The sequence below is a fragment of the Drosophila willistoni genome, unplaced genomic scaffold, assembly GCF_018902025.1.
Source record: "Drosophila willistoni isolate 14030-0811.24 unplaced genomic scaffold, UCI_dwil_1.1 Seg162, whole genome shotgun sequence".
Lineage (NCBI taxonomy): Eukaryota > Metazoa > Arthropoda > Insecta > Diptera > Drosophilidae > Drosophila > Drosophila willistoni.
The window spans coordinates 1-20,807 of NW_025814121.1; positions in this window are offsets into that span (position 1 = coordinate 1).

Sequence of the window (20,807 nt, forward strand, 5' to 3'; positions counted from 1 at the left end):
TTCGGATGTATATTGAAGGCCATGAGTTTAAAGTCGTGACTGATCACGCTAGTTTGCGGTGGCTTATGAACCAACAAGAACTAAGCGGTCGATTAGCCCGCTGGTCAATGAAGCTGCAGGGGTATAACTTCCAGATAGAACACCGGAAAGGTAGTGAAAATGTTGTTGCTGACGCTTTGTCGCGATCATTTGAAAATGAAATAGCTTCCCTGGAAATGGAATTATCTCCTGAAATCGACTTGTCCTCGTCGGCATTTGAATCCGAAGAATATAGATCTCTGAGAGACAAATATGTAAAAGCAAATCTTCCGGATTTTCAAGTTATTAATCAATATATATATCATCGCACTGACTTTATGACTGGTAATTCAGCGGATAACGATAAGATGTGGAAATTGATGGTGCCCCAAGAACTCCGTAACAGTGTTATTAGAGCAGCCCACGATCCTCCCAACTCAGCCCATTGCGGCATAGCCAAATGTTTAGAGCGTATTCGACGTAACTTTTCTGGCCAGGACTAGTTGTAGACGTTAGGAAGTACATTCAACAGTGTGAGATATGTCAAACCTGCAAATACCCAACATGTAAACTAAACCGCCTATGGGAAACCAAACCATAAGCGAACGACCATTCCAAAGATTATATGTGGATTTTATCGGTCCCTTCCCTCGCTCAAAACAAGGAAATATCGGAATTTTTATCATTCTAGATCACTTTAGTAAATTTACCTTCTTAAAACCTGTAAAGAAATTTAACTCGAATGTAATAATATCTATCTTAAGGGATGATATCTTTAGTTGCTTTGGTGTGCCACAGTATATAATCAGTGATAATGGCACTCAGTTTAAAAGCCAGGAGTTCACAACATTTATTAGGAATTACGGAGTGCAGCACATATTTACCGCTGCGTATTCTCCACAGGCCAATGCGGCTGAAAGAGTAAACCGATCCATTAATGCGGCCTTACGGTCCTATCTCCGTTCGGATCAATGTCACTGGGATAAATTTCTCAGTAGTATAAACAGTGCCTTACGAAATCATATTCATCAATCAATTGGAATTTCACCCTATGTGGCGGTGTTTGGCCAAAACATGATAACCCACGGAAAAGACTACAAATTATTGACCAACCTCAATCTACTGAATGAAGCTACGGTTCGGCTAGATAGACTAGACAATTTCGTACGTATTAGATCTGATATTCAAAATATTTAGATAAAGCTTATGATACAAATCAACGGACATATAACTTGAGGAGTAAAATACGCAACTTCGAAGTGGGCCAAACAGTCACTAAGCGTAACTTTAAACTCAGCAACCTAGCCAATAATTTTAATGCTAAATTAGCACAAGTCGGAGTTAAAGTCAAGATCAGAACAAACTCGGAAATCATTTGTATGTAGTTGAAAACCTTTCAGGAAAAGAGCTTGGAACCTTCCATGCCAAGGACCTTTGGTAATCAGCTTAGCACCCTTTGATTTTTTTCAGCTTTGAGCCTCCACTTAATAGGGCGTGTCATTCAAATCTGTGGTGTAAGGGTGCGCTGGTTCAAACATTAAATTATATATGTAAATCTGCTAGCTAGACGAATATATTTAGCATACACTATTTCTAAGGCGAATTGACCTTGAGCTTTTTTTTGGAACCGAGCTTACACGACCCCTCGTGGACATTTCCTAAGTCCACGCCTCTTTCTCAAGTTCCAACTATAAGGAAGGAACAATAAAATTTATTCGCCACTGCCGGCGCGGTCTTGCCTTCAATAACTGCAAGCGCGTACTCTTAATGTTAGCCATATAAGGCCAAAGAGACCAGTGCCAGACGACGACCCCATCCATGGTTGCAAGTCGAACTTTTCGGAATGCGACCAAATAAATGTCGACCCGGTTCTTGACTTGACCAGCGGATAAGTTTTGGAGAGCTATTTGGCCATAAGTGCTCACACATATAGTTGTGGGGAGCGTAGCCAACCAGCCTAATTCCTAGGCGAACCCTCGTTGGAGTGGATGATTCACCGTAGGACTCGGGATAGCTCCGCCCACCATCACTGGAGATTTCTAGTGGAAGACGTTGTCGCAGACTCCAAACCCATCGTTGAGGAACCCTAACCTCGGCCCCAGCCCGTAGTTGGCCTTCAACCAGCAGCTCTCTTTTTTTTTTCATTTAAGTATCGTACAAACATGTGTTAAAATTTATAAGCTTGCAATTTATAATTAACTTTCTATATAGCAGGTGTTAAAAGTGATTCTTGTGGGTAATGAGAAGCAAGTTATATTTCGGTGCCACCACTATTAATATTTTTAACAGCATCTAGTGCTCCGCCCGTCTTCAGGCCTGCTGACTGGATTGGACTCTACAAACTGTAAGTACGGCATAGCCGCCTAAAATCCATTGGCAATATATAACAGCTTGCCGTGACCACAGAGCTAGTTTTTTTGTAAATTTTGAATCTGAAATGAATGCCTAACGTAAAATCTAAGTTAAATCGAATTCATGCCTATAAATCTACCCACACATTTTTGTACGATTACTTTCACCAAATTAGTTAGGATTTAAATATAATTGAAATTTTGGTTAATACTATGAATATAAGTTGGATATGAAATCCGATGTTAACTTCTTATCTTAAAGGCATATGCCATTTTCCATTGAATTGAATATATGTATGAAATGATGAATTGCTGAGTTAGTTTATTTGGGCACCTGACGTAAGAGATTTAACAGCCGCACGATGGGTAATACCGGGTTTCATTAGGTATTACAAGGTTGGGTGGGTAAAGAGAAGGCAATAACATCTAGGTCCTTCAAACAACTTCCATCACCTCTGCATAAAATCCCTATTTAGGTGTAGTCCTTTATTCCTTATCTCTGTCTTCATTTTACTTATGTAGCGCATGTTTTGGGAGAACACAAGAACCACCCCATTTTCCCTGAGCTCAGCCGAGCCACTTGTTAGTAAGACAGAGAGTGCACTCCGACACCCGCGTGTTCGTTACACATGCTAACAATTGATAAGTTCAATTATCTTCTCGAATGTTTATCGGGACCTGCACTGGAGGTCGTGCAGTCGTTCCAAGTCACCGAAGAAAACTACAGTCAAGCTTGGTTAAGGTTAGAAGCTCGCTACGACAACGACGTTCTAATCTTCCATGATTGTATATCGAGTCTGTTCAATTTACCATTAGTCAAGCAACCAGAAGCAAGACTTTTGCAGAAGCTGATAATGCGTCCGCTATACACGGATCACTTCTTACACTAGGATCAACTGAGGAAATAATGAATAACATGATGATTCACATACTTCTTACGAAGGTTGATGCTGAGACCAAAGGCGTCTACGACGAAAAGCAAAGCTTCGACAAGCTTTCAACGTAGGAGGAATTCTGCACAATTATTCATCGCCGCTGCCAGTTCCTAGAAAGTCATCAGACAGGTCAACTCGGTCAGCGCAATAGTTCACTAGGAGGATAACGACCATCAACGTCAAAGGCATTCCTCAATATATGCTTATGCTGCTATTCGACGGCACACTATGTTAGTAATTGTAAATCATTTGGAGAGTTATCGCTACAACAAAGGTACGAAACAGTCAAACGGACCAATGCATGTCTTAACTGTCTGCGAACGGGACATCGCGTCAAGGATTGTCCCTCACTCTCCCGGTGCAAGGTGTGCCGATCGGCTCATCATACGTTATTGCATCAATCCGCCCCCACCCCGATAAAAAACCTATCATCATCGATTCAATCTGTAAATCCAATAACTAATTCACAAAGCACTTCGTTATTAACGAACACTGATAAAAAGGGGATGCTTCCTACAGCATTGGTTCACATAATGGATAAGTCTGGCCAATTACATACTGTACGGGCACTTTTAGATTCATGTTCTGAACTTAATTTTATTACAGAAGAGACTGCCAAGCGGCTAAATCTGGATAGGACTCGTGTATCTCAAGAATTCAGCGGCATTACCGGAAGCAGTCAAGTCATTAAACACTATGCGTTTGCCACAATACGTTCTAGGCATTCAACATTTACGTGGTCCGCCATCTTTGCCGTTGTTGGAGGAGACGTCATTGTAACTTAGATTTGTATATATTAAAATTTCTTATATTATTTGTTTAAGATTATCGGAATTTCTACCACTGTATTTACATTAACATGTTCTAAAAGCTTCTGTTACATGGCTCATGAAGAGCTTCTAACTCATGAAAACGAAATATAAAAATGACTTCTTTCTGGAATTCGAAGAGGAGAAGACTTAATTTTCCTCACTCCACTCCACATGCTATTGAGCATTGGAGTTTTATACCATCTGCAACTGGGCAGATCAAACATTGGCGACCGTGACAGGACCTTGCACTTCGCAAGTCCCAACATAAAAACTTAAAAACTATATAAAATCGTTTATTCGTTCATCATATTGCATTCATCGTTACATCATCTTGGACAGTCATCATTACACTTTTCAAGGTACATCATCATCACATTCATCATTGGACTTCTTCATCGTTACATAATCATCTTGGATAGTCGTCATCGGACTTCTTCATCATTGGCATTTGCAAGACATCATCGTGGACATTTACGTGGAGCCCTATCATAACCTAAGTCAACTTGGGTGTGTAAATTTACAGTATCTATTTCCACTCAAATTTTGACTCAATTACCACTCATTAGCGATCGTAAAGCTTTCACATGCTTTACACTCACATGTAAAACACTCGTAAGCTTTAACACGTGCTAAGTATTAAGCACAGCTGAGTAAGTACTCAAACTGTCATATAGAGAAACGATCTACATATTAAAGCTCACTTATTAAGCTCTTGAGTGAATCTTAATGCATTTGAGTGTTTTTATTAAAACTAGAACTCGTTTAGCTCACGTTTAATTCATTTCTAACTTGCTACATTTCTTTCGTTAAGGGCCCAAAATGTCTCCACCAAATGAAACGCAGCTTCTACCTCTCAGACAACAACGGAATCAACTGCAATCTAATATTCAAAGTTTAAGAGCTAGAATCGATCTTGAAAATGACCCTATTATATTAGATTGTCAGTCTCAAATTATTGAGTCGTACTTTAAACAAGCATTACAAGTTCTAACCAATATTGAGAAGCTAGATCCAGCAGACGCGAATCGGGCAGAGATAGAAAATCTTTTTATCGAAACAAAGGCAATCATTTTACGGCGCATTGCCGCCTTTAATCGTCTTTGTTTCATCGACTTATCATGGGGGACATCATAATCGGCTTCCATCCCTCAAATTACCTAAATTCGACGGCAAATATGGGGAATTCAAAAATTTTATTACTTCATTTACAAATATGGTACATGAAGACAAGTCATTGTCCAATGTTGACAAATTTAACTATCTAATAAGTTGTCTATCTGGCCAAGCTCTAAGCGTAGTCTCGCCATTTCAAGTATCAGACGAAAATTATCCCAAAGCCCTAGATCGCCTCAACGAGCGATATGACAAGAAAGTTCTTATTTTCGTAGAACATATTTCAAGTTTATTTAACATTGCTAGCATGAAAAAGCAGACGCTGTTACCCTACGTACAATTTTGGATACTGTTTCATCTCTACGCGGATCATTGTTGTCTCTTGGGTCTGAAGCTGATGTATTAAACACAGTACTTATTTACATTATTATGTCAAAAATTGATCTTGAATCAAAAAAAGTATACGATCGGGTTCAAGAATATGATAAATTGCCAGACTGGGCCGACTGTTATCAAATTCTCAGTCGACACTGTCAGTATTTGGAAGGGTATCTGCGAAACCGACAAGAGGAAAGACCCGTCAGAGACAAAATTCATAGTACTTCAAAAGTATTTGTTGCTGCCCAAAGTAGATGCATTCAATGTCAGTCAACTGAGCATAGGTTAGCATTCTGCCCAGTTTTTAATTCGCTACCTTTTATTGAGCGATTTAAGATTGTTAAAATAAAATAAATTGCCTCAATATATTGCCTCACACAAACATGCATAAGGATTCAAACGTCCAGGGAAATTATCAACTAGATGGACCTTCTATTCATGATCAATCGCAACAAATCATTCATAATACACATGACGAAAGTAAAACATTTGCAACATCAATGTTGACTCGCCACGCTCGGCGGGGATTACTTCCAACAGCAATAGTTCTTATTCAAGACAAACTTGGTGGGTTTCAGCTCGCAAGAGCATTACTTGATTCGTGCTCTGAGCTTACCTTTATAACTGAAGAATTAGCCAAAAGGCTTCAGCTTCCGTTTCGTTACGATCATTATAAGATTGCTGGAGTCGGTGAAATACGTACACATATGAAACATTCCGTATCTACCAAAATTCGTTCAAGAATATCTCCAGATGAATGGAATATGGAGTTTATCGTGACTAAATCTATATCTCTACCTCAGCCTGAAAAGAGACTAGATGTGTCAAATTGGGCCATTCCCAAAGAAATTGAGTTAGCCGACCCATTCTTTTATAAGCCTGGAAATGTAGATCTATTGCTTAGCGTAAAGGAGTTTTTTGATCTACTTAAAACTGGTAAAATTAGTTTAGGAATTGGTCTTCCTCATCTAGTGGAAACTGCATTAGGATGGATCGTCGGGGTAAGATTGCTGACCCTCAATCAACTCAACAATACACTTGTAATTTAACGCAACAGCAGGACCTTAACATATTATTAGAAAGGTTTTGGAAAATGGATGAAATACATGGAATTCAAAATAAAGATATTTCGTTAACCTCAGAAGAACAAGCATGTGAAACTCACTTTCAGGTGCACACACAATTCCTGGATTCAGGGCGCATACAGGTTCGGTTGCCTTTCAAGGAATCTCCTGAACAACTTGGAGACTCGTTGTCCTATGCAAAAAGACGTTTTCTTCAACTCGAAAGACGGCTTGCATCTCAACACCAATTAAAGGAAATGTACATCGATTTTTTAGATGAATATCTTAAGTTGAATCACATGGAGGTAGCTTCGTTAGATAATTTGCAATCGGGAAATCATTACATTATTCCTCACCATTGTGTCCTTAGACCGCAGAGCTCATCAACTAAACTTCGCGTAGTATTTGACGCTTCGTCTAAATCATCATCAAATATATCATTAAATGATATTCTCATGGTTGGTCCTACTATTCAACAAGATCTAATCCTAACATTACTCTCGTTTCGTTTGTATCGCCATGCTATTACAGCTGACATAACAAAAATGTACAGACAATTTCTCGTCGCACCTGAGGATAGAAGTTTCCAACAAATCTTGTGGAGAAAGTCACCGCAAGAACCTATTCAATTATTTCAATTGAATACTGTTACCTATGGGATGTCGTGCGCTCCATTTCTCGCAATCAGGTCCTTAAAGTTTTTATCAGAGACGTATAAGGAGTTGTTTCCAATTGGAGCTGCTGTATTAGCTGAGGATATGTACGTCTACTTTATGGAGCTGACTCAATCGAAGAACTCAATGCTAAGACGAATGAAGTTACCAAATTGCTCTCAAAGGCAGGCTTAGAATTGACAAAGTGGAATTTTAGTGGGGCACCAACAGATTATGAATATAATCTCAATATTGACAATAGTGATGTCACCAAGGCTCTTGGCATGTCGTGGCTGCCAACTGAAGATCTTATATTATTTCGATTTGATCTTCCATTAACTGCAATACCAACAAAACGAAAAATAGTATCGATCATGTCCAGGCTCTATGATCTGCTAGGATTATTAGCGCCAGTCGTAGTACGCTACAAAATCTTGATCCAAGACTTGTGGATCGAGCGCTTGGACTGGGACGACCCGTTGCCAGAGATCTTACGGACTAGATGGCAACAACTTGAAGCTGATTTATCTAATCTTGACATGGTTCGAGTAAATCGATTTGTTAACACATCACCAAAAAATAAGTGTGAAATCCATGGATTTTCGGATGCCTCAAATCGAGGGTATGGATGTTGCATATACGCAAGGGTTTTGGACAACGGAAAATATGTAACTTCATTGATCATTTCGAGATCGAGAGTTGCGCCCACTCAATCGCAAAGCATACCTCGTTTAGAGCTTTGTGCTTCCGTTTTACTCTGCCAAACATGGACTAAAATCAAACACAAATTAAACTGTCTTGTCAGCAAAACATATTTTTGGACAGATTCAACTTTCGTTCTCCATTGGATTAAAATGCACCCATCAACTCTAAAATGCTTTATTGCCAATCGCGTATCAACCATACAAACTCAATCGCAGGATATCATTTGGAGTCACGTGCCTGGAAAGGATAATCCAGCCGACATTGTTTCACGTGGCTGTGCAGCGCGCGATTTGATGCAGACAATTTGGTTTCATGGACCAAAGTTCTTAACACTTGATGCATTACATTGGCCGAAATCTGAAAGGAGGACAGATTTCGAGCCCAAAGAATTAGAATTGCGAAACACCCTTGTATTGAAATGTAGCACTAGTTATAAAGAAAAGAGCATAGTTGAGCAGATCATTAGTAGACTATCATCGTTTCGTATGATTGTGAGAGTCTTAGCATACGTTTTACGAGTTTTCAACCGAGTTCCTATTAACCGCAATAATACGATAAATGCTACAAGAAGCATTTCAGTAGAAGAATTTAAATTGGCTTTTAATCATATAATCTCTTCCATTCAGAGTGATGTGTTTGCGAAAGAACTAAAGGACTTACAAACAGGACGAAGTCTGAAGCCGGAGCTTCAAAGGTTAAATCCATTCATCTCAAATGAACAGATAGGTTCTCAAAATATTCGACTTATCCGTGTTGGAGGCCGTCTTGCAATGGCTGACATACCATTGGACGCTAAAATGCCGTTATTGCTTCCAAAGACTCATAATTTCACTTATAAATATATTGAAGATCTTCACTTGCGAAACCTTCACGCGGGAGCTAAGGTCTTGATAGCGATTCTGCGCCTAACAGTATGGATTGTAAATGCTCGCGAACTGGTCCGAAAGGTTGTTAGAAGTTGTACACATTGCTATCATTACAAACCTGTATTAATGCGACAAATCATGGGTAACCTCCCAGCTGACCGTCTCCTGGCCGAACGCCCGTTTCTGATATGCGGAGTAGATCTATGTGGACCATTTCTTACGTCGTACCGCATTCGAAGCAAAGTTCCTTACAAAACCTATTTGGCCATATTTGTTTGCTTTTCTTCAAAAGCTATTCATACAGAACTAATCTCTGACCTATCTGCTAATAATTTTATTCTCTGTTTGAAGCGATTCATCGGACGACGTGGCATACCCAAAAGGATTTATTGTGACAATGCCACCAACTTTGTCGGAGCATGTTCGCAACTTGAAGGCTTCAAACGGCAATTCTGTTCAGAACTCAATGCAAAAAATCTGGAGGAATTTAGCCGAAATGCCGGCTTTGAATTCAATTTCATTCCACCGCGTGCTCCCCATTTTGGAGGCTTATGGGAAGACGCAGTAAAGTCAATGAAGACTCTGCTCATCAAAAATTTGACCTCTTCTCATTTGACGTATGAAGAGCTTCAATCGATTGCAATTGAAGTGGAGGCGATATTGAATTCCCGTCCAATATCCATTCACAGCGATGATCCCAATGACGGGGAGGCTCTGACGCCAGCACACTTATTGATCGGATGTTCACTGCAAGCGATCCCTGAACCGGTAGTAAATGACTCAAAACTTTCTTATCTATCTCGTTGGCAAAGGGTGACCTATCTCAAGCAACGCTTCTGGAACTCTGGAAGCGCGACTATGTACATCAATTACAAGAACGCTCTAAGTGGTTGCATCCCGAAAACAACATCGCAAAGGATCAATTAGTTCTCATCCATGAAGACAATCTTCCACCGCAATGGTGGATTACTGGTCGTGTGGTCGAAGCCATACTTGGTGCAGATGGAAGGGTCAGAGTAGCCGATGTTCGCACCAAGAAAGGAATTATTCGTCGCCCAATCTGCAAACTCGCTCCATTGCCTTTAAGAGATGACGTTGATATAAATTGAAGGAGTCATACTTCATCCTTCAATGGGGGAGTATGTTGGAGGAGACGTCATTGTTAACTTAGATTTGTATATATTAAAATTTCTTATATTATTTGTTTAAGATTATCGGAATTTCTACCACTGTATTTACATTAACATGTTCTAAAAGCTTCTGTTACATGGCTCATGAAGAGCTTCTAACTCATGAAACGAAATATAAAAATGACTTCTTTCTGGAATTCGAAGAGGAGAAGACTTAATTTTCCTCACTCCACTCCACATGCTATTGAGCATTGGAGTTTTGTACCATCTGCAACTGGGCAGATCAAACAGCCGTCATTAAGATAATTTGTGCTCAGCAACCACACGAGCATATCGATACATCAAATTAGACCATACCTACGGATATCAATCCAGCCGATCCGTATTTCAACGACCCCCACAAGATACACATTTTAATAAACACGAATGGGCTGTTTGCAGCAATCCCCGATGGTCAGCAAGGCTTGGGCGAAAACATGCCATATTTAATCAACACGGAATATGGATGGATAGTTGGTGGTAAACCACACACGAAAGGCCTCGACAACAATGTTTATTGGTCCACGTCAACCCATCACTTGATCTTCTAGTTAAAAGATTTTGGGAAATTGAAGACTGTGAGTTTGTTGGTAACCGACAAACCAAAGAAGAACAGGAATGCGAAAGTCATTTTTGTAAAAATGCAATTGTAAAATCGGATGGAAGACTACAAGTTCGACTTCCATTTAAGGAACCCCCAGAGAAATTAGGATTCTCCTACGACAACGCAGTACGGCGTTTCAAATCCTTAGAAAATCGTCGCGATCGCGACGATAAACTAAAAAAAGCATAAGCCACAACGAACCGCATTATTACATACCTCATCATTGCGTGTTGCGTCCGCAAAGCGTTACTATGAAACTTAGAGTTGTGTTTGATGCTTAGGCTAAAACATCATCGGGAAAATCATTAAATGAGCTGTTAATGATTGGCCCCACAATTCAACAAGACCTATTTATAACATTTCTATCATTTCGTCTGATCAGATATGCACTTACAGGCGACATAGCCAAGATGTATCGCCAATTTGTCATCGATCCAAGAGACCGGAGATTTCAGCGCATTGTATGGCGACCAACAAAAACAGAAAAACTAAAAACTTACGAGCCCAACACCGTGACATATGGCATGTCAGCAGCACCCTTCTTAGCTATCAGAGGCGTTCACCATATTGCCGATTTGTACTCACATGATCATCCTATAGGAGCTAAAACATTACGCAACGACTTATATGTGGATGACTTGCTAACCGGAGCTGATAGCGTAACCGAGCTTCAACACATTAAAATGATACAGTAGACATCTTAGCACAGGCTGGATTGCATCTTACAAAATTTAGTAGCAACTGCAAGGAAATTACGAAAACTTCAGAGGACAAAGTATTTATCGTAAGTAAGTATTTATGTAAGATCAAGACACTACCAAACTCTGGGAATGACGTGGATGCCCAGCAGTGACATCTTTACATTTCGATACATTTGTGACCACCAAGAACCATTTACCAAACGATCAATTCTTTCAGTAGTAGCAAGAATGTTTGACTTGCTGGGATTCATAAGTCCGGTCATTGTTCGGTGCAAAATTCTTATGCAAGACTTGACACTCAAGGGCCTAGATTGGGATGAGCCTGTCGATGGTCGAATTAAGGAAAGATGGAAAGAACTTTTACAGGATCTTAAAGACTTATCAAATCTAAAAATACCACGATATTTATGTGAACAAAGATAGCACCTACCAAGACACAGTCATTGCCTAAGTTAGAACTGTGCGAAGCATTGTTGCTCAGTCGGTCTTGGCGCAAATTCGAAAGGACATTAAAATTATACATCGACAAGGTATACTTTAGAACCGATTCAAAAATTGTTCTGCAATGGCTGAAACTTCATGCATCAACACTAAATTGTTTTGTAGCAAATATAGTATCAGAGTTACAACACACGGAAGAAATAATATGGAAGCACGTCCCTTCTAACAAGAATTCAGCAGACATTGCTTCTCGTGGTTGTCGGACATCAGAGCTGCAAACAAGCATGTGGATAACAGGGCCAACATTCTTAAATTGTCTAAGGCCGAATGGCCAATTCTTAGGGGACCACTTCCGCCGCCTATCGAGGTAAGAACCAAGTCAGCACTTCTTTGTAGCAGAGCAGACAAAGCCAATTCACAATCTATTCTAAATATGATCATAAATAATTCTTCATCATATACTTAATCGCAGCGTGAACAGAGTGAAGCCTGATCGCACTCTAAGTTCATCATCAATAGCCAATATTCGCATTACTGAGACAGAAATGTATCAATCGTTTTGGAAAATTGTTGCACTAATACAACAAGAATGTTATGCTGATGAAATATCTTTACTAAAAAACAAACAAACCTTAACACCGTGTCTACAGCGTTTGGCACCATTCATGCACACAATGACATTTGGATAAACTTTAGTATGTGTAATGAGAGTCGGAGGACGTCTCGAAAACGGAGACCTTCCATTCAACGCCAAGCACCGGGCCCTGCTACCTCAAAATCATCGTTTTTCCAAGCTATACATCGAATTCTTGCACAACAAAAATCTTCATGCTCCAAAGTTTATTTTATCTCTTTTACGAGAACGATTTTGGGTAATCAATGCACGAGCTTTGATTAAAAAGGTTGTGCGAAGCTGCATCCGCTGCTTTCACTTTAACCTCGCCTCATGACTCAACTGATGGGCAATCTACCTGCTGATCGACTACGGGCTGAAAGTAACAGTAACAGGAGTAGATTTTTGCGGCCCATTTTTCACGTCTTACAAGATTCGCGGAAGACCGCCATATAAAACATAAGCGGCAATTTTTGCATGTTTTGCTTCAAAGGCGATTCATATTGAGTTAGTCTCCGAATTGTCAACAAATGCTTTGCATACGTAGATTTGTAGCGCGCCGTGGTGTACCATTGCGCATGGTTTGCGACAACGCCACAAACTTTGTTGGCGGTGCTACAAGGCTAGCTGAGTTTAAGTCAAAATTGTTTGACTCAGACGTCATAGATCACATAAAAACATATAGTTCAATTAAAGGATTTAACTTTTGCTTTATTCCCCTAGAGCTCCACACTTTGGCGGCCTCTGCGAAGCGTCAGTAAATTTAGCGAAGACACTGGCTCTGAAGAATATTTCAAACGCATCTCTTACTTTCGAGGAACTACTCACTGTGTTCTCGGATGTGGAAGCTATCCTTAATTTAAGGCCAATAGCACCCACTTCAGATGACCCCAACGATTTTAATGTTCTCACTCCTGCGCATTTGCTATTTAAAGCCAATAGCACCCACTTCAGATGACCCCAACGATTTTAATGCTCTCACTCCTGCGCATTTGCTGATTGGAACCGAATTAACGTCAGTACCAGAATCATTACTATACCATTCCACGGACCCTCCCGGAACGGAACTTCGGTATCTGGATAGATGGCAGCGAGTGACCTATTTGAAACAACAATTCTGGACACTGTGGGTACCGGATTATGTTTATAACTTACAACAACGCAGCAATGGATTTACGGAAAAGCAAATGTGGCCTTGGGACAACTAGTTATAGTACATGAAAACAACGTGCCGGCTCAACATTGGCCTTTAGCAAGAGTAGTGTCTGTAAATGCCGGACCTGATGACAAAATTCGAGTAGTCGATCTTAGGACTGCAAAAGTAATCTTTAAAAGGTCAATTCACAAGATCGCTCCACTTCCAGAATCATTTATTTAAAAGTTGGTTCTTTCAACAGGGGGAGCATGTTGGAGGAGAACTCCTGAATTTACATTCATTAATTTAATTGATTCCAATTCAACTGCCGCCGTGTACAGACGTGTTTTTTAATGCACTCCGCAAAAAGTGAGTGTAAAAAAAAAAAACAGTCTGCGTTTGCAAAAAGTTGTGTAGGGCTCTCAGTCGCCTCAGAGACGCCTATTTACAATCATATTGCTATTAGATTGCTCTAATAGCAATAAATACTAAGTTGTAACAACAAAGTGCGTAATTTTTAAAAAATGTCCACCAATTCGGGCCCAAGCTCTGTCGATCCGCACCAGCAACAGCTACAAGAACTAATTGTACAACAACAACGTGAGCGTCGACTCTCGGTCCAACGCAACAACGCGTACTTTTCGGTGGTGTCGCCGACCCCACTGAATGCTAACGTAAGCAATAACACCGAAAGTGCCAGCCACTCAGAAAGAGAGAGTGGAGAGAGCAGTGTGCTTCTCCATCAATATCGATAACTGGGTCACCGATTGCACCAACCAGCACCGTCAGCTCGTTGACAGCAACTACTGCAACGTCTGCCGAAGTATTGACCTGCCTCAAGCCGTCAACGACAAGTCGCCCAGAGTCAGCCACAATAGTAAACCCAACGACTTCTGTCCAAACTGGAATGAACAGATATATTAAAATAACTAAGCGGAAGCTAAGCCCGCAAAGAAAAAAAAAGTGGCAATACGCCGAAATAACCAAACCAAATGAACGACTAGCACCCCTTAGCGGGAATCGTTTTAAAATTCTTGCCGATCAGCAAGACGATCAAGCCGGCGCTGTAGATAAAGTTAAATCGGCTAGACCACTTCCTTTTTACATCCGTGAAGCCAACTGCAGCGCCCTGATTTCGAAGCGAGTAGAAACAGTAGGGGCAAATAACTTTGTTGTAACCCCTCTCAATAGGGGTAACATTAAAGAAATTAAATGTCAAGCCCAAACTGAGTACAATTTCCGCATCGTCTACAGAATCCGCAACCTAGCGCACCAGAGCTTGGCCAGCAAACTCCAAGTGGTCTAGAGGCCCTTTTGATCTCACTCAATCAAAACATGACCACTTTTATGACGTTCATGCAAAACTGTATGGACGAACTAATGCGGAATCAAAACCTGCTTATCCAGAAGCTTATCGAGAATAAATAATGGCTTCCCTACGTCTATGTCTTTGGAATGCTAACGGTATCTCCAAGCACAAAAACGAACTGCAACTATTCCTAGACTCAAGTGAAATCGACGTTTTGCTGATTTCGGAACACACATTTAACATCAAAAAATAATTTTCAAATACCAAAATATACCTTCTACGCAACAAACCATCCAGACGGAAAAGCTCATGGCGGGACCGGTATCCTAATCAAAACCGTATAAAACACTCGTTCCTCAACAGATTTGAAACACAGCACCTACAAGCAACTGCTATAACCGTCCAAACCAACTGCGGCAACACTACATTGGTTGCCCTGTACTGCCCACCACGCTTCTCAATCTCTGAAAAGGAATTTACAGATTTCTTTAACACACTCGGAGATCGCTTCATTGCAGCAGGGGACTATAACGCCAAACATACGCACTGGGGATCTCGCCTGGTAAATCCTAAAGGCAAGCAGTTGTACAACACAATAGTCAACCCTCTCAATAAGATGGATTGCGTCTCACCGGGTAGGCCTACTTATTGGCCCACAGATCCACAGAAAGTGCCTGACTTGATTGATTTCGCAGTAACCAAGAGGATTCCACGTAATCGGATCACTTCGGAAACACTGCTAGATTTAACTTCCGATCACTCTCCAGTGCTATTCACATTATTAACAAGACCTCAAGTACTTGATCGCCCATATAGGCTTACAAACAACAAAACAAATTGGCTTAAATTTAAAATATACATGAGTGCCCACATTGACTGTTCGCCGAAACTGGATGCTGCAGAGGACATTTATATGTGCGTCTCTGCACTTGAGTCGATGATGGGAGCTGCAGCAAGAGTATCTACTCCACATGCCTCTTCCTACACCAAGCCTGTTTGACAGGCCTACGAACCGGCGGATAGAACAATTAGTAACGGAAAAACGACGTCTAAGAAGAGAATGGCAGATTACTCGATCACCAGCAGCAAAACTTCGCCTAAGGTAAGCTAATCGCAACCTCTCCAAGGGGTTAAGACAAGAGGAAAGCTGGGCTCAAAGGAAATACATAAAAAAGCTCAGTCCAACCAGCACTAAACATCCTCTGTGGAAAGCCCACCCAACTTTAAGCGCTCCTACAGAGACAATTTCACCGATAAGGAGTCCAACCGGTGGATGGGCCCGCAGTGACGAAGAGAAAGCATCAGTATTTGCCACACATCTTAAAATGGTTTTCCAACCAAATCCAACATCAAACTCATCTGTACTTCCCCCTTCGAACACATCAACGGATAGTGAGTACTCGGAACTCCAATCGGACGAGATCACTGCAGTTATTAAAAACAACATAAAGCCGAAAAAAGCCCCTGGCCATGACCTAATCACACCGAAAATTATCCTAGAACTCCCTATCATTGCAATACAATATATCTGCAAACTGTTCAACGCTATAATAAAATTGGCTACTTCCCAAGAACATGGAAAAAGTCCACTATCATCCATGATTCCTAAAGTGGGAAAGGACAAAACCCAGCCATCATCCTATAGGCCAATTAGTTTGCTGCCATGTCTTTCGAAGCTTTTTGAAAAGGTCCTGCAGATCCGCCTAAACTCATTTCTGGCATCGGAGAACACAATCCCTTCACACCAGTTCGGCTTCCGCGAAAAACATGGTACAATTGAACAAGTCAATCGCATAACATCCGAAATACGAACAGCATTCGAACTAAAAGAATACTGTGCGGCTGTCTTTCTCGACGTTGCCCAGGCTTTCGATAGAGTTTGGCTGGAGGGTCTGATGTTCAAAATCCGGCAAAAACTGCCACAGTACACACACAAACTGGAATCTTACCTTTACAATAGGAAATTCGCTGTAAGATGTAATGGCTCCGTCTCGGCTGATTTTGAAATCAAAGCTGGTGTACCGCAAGGCAGTGTACTCGGCCCATTGCTCTACCTGCTCTACACTGCAGACTTACCAACGAGTTTAGGACTTACAACGTCCACTTTTGCCGAAGACACGGCAATCCTTAGCAGATCCAAATGCCCAATACAAGCCTCTGCAAAATTAGAGGAACACCTTAAGGTGGTAGAGGAATGGCTAGCAACCTGGCGTATCCGGGTCAACGAGCAGCAATGCAAACATGTTACATTTACGCTTAACAGAAGAAACTGTCCAGCTCTAATGCTAAACAACGTACCAGTTCCTCAAGCAGTGGCTGTCACTTACCTTGGCATCCACCTAGACAGAAGACTAACTTAGCGCAAGAACATCGAAGCAAAAAAGTCACAGCTTAAACTGAAAGCGAGTAGCCTACATTGGATCATCAATGCTCGGTGCCTTCTACGTCTGGAGTATAAAGTCCTCCTATACAACTCCGTACTGAAACCCATCTGGACTTACGGAGCCGTACTATGGGGAAATGCAAGTACCAGCAATGTCGATATTATACAAAGAGCGCAGTCGAAGATTTTAAGATCAATCACGGGGGCCCGTGGTACATACGAAACGACAACATTCAAAATGATCTAAATATACCTAGCGTAAAATCTGAAATAGGTAGTTAACAACTAAAGTATTCTGCGAAACTGAATGCACACCCAAATGTTCTTGCCAATTCCCTTATGCGAACTAATAATAGAACTCGTCTTAAAAGAAATGACAGACCAACCCAATAACAAGTGATTAGGGCCGCCTGCAATATCCCCAGGATTTATCTTAAGTACTAGTCTAAGAAAAATATCTCAAACTTGTTGTTAGGCTCTAATTTAAGAGTAGATTCAACAAATATATATTAAAAGTTAAAAAAAAAAACAAAAAAAATTTAATTATTCTGAAATATTAACCATTGGGTTAAATAGCTAAACTATCGATATATAGTATAGCTAAACTATCGATATATAGTATAGCTCAAACAGAGTTCAATCTAGCATCACTGTTGGCTCTCTTCTTGCGTTTCCCTTTACATTTTACTTTGTATTACTCTCTCTCGTAGCATATAAGAATTTAAGAATTTACTGTACCAAGAGAACTCGAATGCGACGGACGCAAAATAAATGTAAAACTACTAACTACTAACGTCGTCTAATCTGTTTCGGGAAGATTGTGGCAAGGGAAGTTTTGATTCATCGAATCCAAACAAGTAGCAGATTATAATTATGGCCGAGAAATTGGCCAACACATTCATTTTCTTGCTGCGTGCGCTGCAGCGAATATTCTTATGCATAACTTTAGTCTCTAATAAACCTTTTTTGGAATAAATAATATAAAAAAAAATATGTTAAAAGAATTTAAACAGAATATAAAAATTTTTGAAGTTATGGGCGAGAAATCAAAAATTGAAAACAATTATAACAATATTAGCAAGCAGATTCTGAAAATGTCGATAAGTTTCAAGCAGTTCAAACAAACAACTCAAATGTTTTAATTGCGGTGACAATGGTCCTACATCAGTAAATTGCGATAAAAAGAACAAGGGCAGAAATATATTCAGTGTAATAATTTCGTACATATTTCCAAAGATTGCCCAACAAGCAGTGTCAAAATGATAAAGCCAATAAATGCAAAGTTACGTCGTCTTAAAATTTTATGTCTATTCCATTTAAAATTTATAATATTAATTATAACGCGTTCATAGACACCGGTAGTAAGTACAATTTATTATGCTGAAAAACCTTATTAATCGAATGTTGATTAAATTCTAACGTTTATATTCACGTTTATTTGACTCCAGTGAACACCAGACCGACATAGATCCAGCAGCTAGTAAAAGGGCCACAGAAGCAGCTTAAAATATGTTACAAAATTATCATCCGGTAAGCGAAAAGTTAGTTCTAAATGATAAGCCGAAATACTCACTACCTCGACGATTCTCATATGCAGAGAGACGCATCATTGATAATCAAACCAATCAATGGCTTAAGGATGGCGTATTTGAAATATCAGTGTCTGAGTATTCTAGCCCAGTCGTTCTTGTAAAAAACGGATCTCATCCATTATGCATCGATTAAAAATTAATAAAGTAATCATAAGAGATCACTTTCCATTTCCACTTAGAGAAGACTTCAAAATGCACGTATGTTCAGTTCCATAGATTTAGAAAATGGCTTTTTTCACGTTGGCTTTTAAGAAGGGAGCCGCAAGTATACTCCTTGTGTAACACATAATGGACAATTGCAGTTTCTTCGAGTTCCAGCTGGTCTATCGAACTCTTATAGCATCTTTCAGAGGCATGTTAATGCTATATTCGGAGATCTAACCAGAAAAGCAGTAGCTATACTATATGTTGACTATATAGCGTTTATATGTTGCTATATATTCGTCATGTACTAGCTGACCCGGCGAACTTCGTACCGCTAGCTGACATATCTTAGGTATAAGTACCTGTTCAATTTGAACTAAATCCTCCATATAAAAATCAATCGATAACTCCCTCGTCTCGCTATACCTGAAATTCACTAAGCTCTGTACTCTTCGCTGCTTCTCGCTACTCTAATGCTTTTTGATAAACTATATTTTTAGTTTTGTGCTCTGGCGCGTAAATAAATAATGTTGGTTTTCCGACACGAGAACAAGCGACATATTATTGTTGCTTCGATGACATTGTTCAATAATTTCTTCACCGCAAGCCGGGTGCCAATACACAGTAACATAATAATTACTGATCCGATTTTTACTTGCAGATTATGAGGTAGCAAGCCGGATAATTCCAGCGAATTTAAAAATTCTGTTGGATAATTGACAACATCATCATCATTAGTAACGGAATCAACTGATTTGTAATTATTCAATTCGCCAGCTATTTTCTCTTGAATCTGTTTGGTCTTTGATTCACAAAAGTTATAAAAATTGGTAGGGAATGTAATGTATCAGTAAGCAGTATTACCATTACCAATATCGAGCAGTTGTTTGGAAAACACTTCTGTTGGAGGAGAACTCCTGAATTTAAATTCATTAATTAATTTATTCTTAAATATTAACCATTGGGTTAAATAGCTAAACTATCGATATATCGCAAGCTCAAAGAGAGTTCAATCTAGCATCACTGTTGTCTCTCTTCTTGCGTTTCCCTTTACATTTTACTTTGTATTACTCTCTCTCGTAGCATATAAGAATTTAAGAATTTACTGTACCAAGAGAACTCGAATGCGACGGACGCAAAATAAATGTAAAACTACTAACTACTAACGTCGTCTAATCTGTTTCGGGAAGATTGTGGCAAGGGAAGTTTTGATTCATAGAATCCAAACGAGTAGCAGTTTATTATTATGGCCAAGAAATTGGCCAACATTTTGGCGACCGTGACAGGATCAGAAACTTGCTGTTAAATAAGTTTTGGTTCAACTAAGTTGGACTCGTTGTTTCATAACTTCTTAAGCTACCACAAGTTTCCGAAAAGGGATTGCAAGAGGCAATCAATCATCAAACACCCGTTGAAACATCTAGGAAGAAAAGTCTACATCATTAATGCATATGATACCACGTTAAGCTCTCCACATACTGCAGTAAAGTCATTGAAATAAAACCGCAAGTATTCAATCAAACAATTACTGTACTCGCACATGTCCAATAATAGAAAACCGAACAGTTATATTTTTTCTTCGTTTGTCATTCCACTCTTTACATATCGAACACAAACAAGCGTGAGTGTCTGCGCCAACTGAACATCAAAAAACAGTTAAGTTTGCGAACATACACATATAACTATTCAACATTCGAGTTGGTTCTGCTACTTGGAGGTGTTGCTGGCGTTTATTGAAGCATTATGGGCAAATACGGTTCAAACACTCCCGTAAGCTCAAAGGGAACAGACAAACTAACAAATCTTAGATCCCAGCGGACT